We start from the raw sequence: 2,061 nt of genomic DNA, 5'->3' as shown, positions 1-2,061 counted from the left end.
AAAAATCCATTTACTAAAACAGGCTGACGGTGGGGCTCAGTAGGTAGATCATGCGACTCTTGATCTCGGTGTTGATAGTTCGAGCCCCACGTTGGGTGTAGAGATTACTTAAAAACAAAATCTTTAAAAAAATAGTCTGACAAGACATTATTGATGTTATTCATATTTTAATGAGGTGGTGCAAGACTGAACCTCAATATTTCTGATTTCCTGAAGACTGGCAGCACGGATAAAGCTGCTTTTCAAAACTTGCAGGAATCACTTTCCCAGGGCTGGAAGAGTAAAAGGAATGTCCCTTTGGATTTGGAGTAGGTGGTCTTCTCTCCGTTCTGGAGCATTATTGACATGCAGAAGTAAGCTAAGTACTTATTCTTTGTCCTCTGATACTGGAAGTAATCTAAGTGTAAATAATTCGGAGTGGAATGCTAACTTATTCTAATAACGCAAACATTTACTTTTGGTGGAGGTTGGAGGGATGGCAGTCTAAACCCTCATGGATGTCTGGGGATTTCTACTTCTTTTGGAACAAAACCTGGGAACTGGGGAGAGAGAGATGATGGGAGAAGAAACTCTGGCAGCTGACCTGTAAGAAACCCTTCATATTGGGGTGTGGCCTAGGGATTTGGGGAGCAACAATATCTGATGGTGGGCTAACTTTTCCTTTTCTGCATTGTAATGTTCTTATGAAATTCTCATTCCCAGCACAATGTGTTAACCACCACCACAACTTGGGTGTAAGTTTGTGTTAGCACTACCCTGGGGAGAGGAGGAAGGGGCTTTGCTTCTGTATTCAGACGGAGGTGGTTTTTTTTTTTTAATTTATTCATTTATTTGAGTAATCTCTACACCCAACGTGGGGCTTGAACTCACGCCCCCAAGGTCAAGAGTCACATGCTCTTCCAACTGAGCCAGCCAGGTGCCCCTCAAACAGAGGTTTTTGAAAACTGGAGTGGTTCAGCTTAACGGTAACTAGATGGACCAAAGTCAGCAGTTGTCCAAAGAAGGAGGCAGCAGTTTGGAGCCAAGTGTCACAAGGAACAAGCAGGAGAGACAGATGGTCCCCAGGAATCATATGATATACACAGGAGGACTCTATTACTAGTGGTTACCTAGGATGACATTTCAAGTTATTTTATTTAGATATTCAAGAAAGGTGATTCCTGGAGGGCTAAAAGATGGGGCACTAGGGTTTCCCAATAATACAGCTGCTACTTCTCTTCAATGCCCACTCTATTCTAGTCCCTAAGTAAACGACACTTGATACACATGATCTCCTTTATTGCTCACAACACCTGAAAGGCAGCATATTCTTTTTTTTTTTTTTTTAAGATTTTATTTATTTCTTTGACAGAGAGAGACACAGTGAGAGCAGGATCACAAGCAGGGGGAGAGGGAGAGGGAGAAACAGGCCTCCCGCGGAGCAGGGAGCCCGATGCGGGGCTCGATCCCAGGACCCTGGGATCATGACCTGAGCCAAAGGCAGACGCTTAACGACTGAGCCACCCAGGCGCCCTGGCAGCATATTCTTTTTACCAGAAAAGGCAAAAGCCTAGAAATATCGGAAATTTGTCTTTACCTTTTCTCACTAGTTCATGCTGCACTTCCTTGCAGTTCATACGAATTGGTGACATTTTGGTAGTCAGATTACAACACAACTTTGTCAGAATTACTGATTGGTAGGATTCATTTCCAGGAAAATCATGGAAATATTTCTGCAATTCCAGAGTCTTCAAAAAAAAAAATAGTAATTCTGCTGAAAGTATGAAATGGAAGCGTCTTTACAGCTTAGAACCAAACTAAGCTTTTATTTTTGTATGATCGGATGCAGTTGAACCTTGAACAACACAGATTTGAACTGCGCGTCCCCTTGTATCATTTTCTTCAATCAATACAGTAAAGTACTGTAAATGCATTTTCTCTTCCATGTGATTTTCTTTTTTTTTTTTTTAAAGATTTTATTTATTTATTTGACACAGAGAGAGACAGCGAGAGAGGGAACACAAGCAGGGGGAGTGGGAGAGGGAGAAGAAGCTTCCCGCCGAGCGGGGAGCCTGATGCAGG

The sequence above is a fragment of the Mirounga angustirostris genome, unplaced genomic scaffold (assembly GCF_029215605.1).
Source record: "Mirounga angustirostris isolate CCGP_5_RB_7025 unplaced genomic scaffold, mMirAng1.0.hap1 SCAF_11, whole genome shotgun sequence".
Classification (NCBI taxonomy): Eukaryota; Metazoa; Chordata; class Mammalia; order Carnivora; family Phocidae; genus Mirounga; species Mirounga angustirostris.
The sequence above is the reverse complement of the archived record's forward strand: the minus strand, read 5'-3'. Positions refer to the sequence as shown.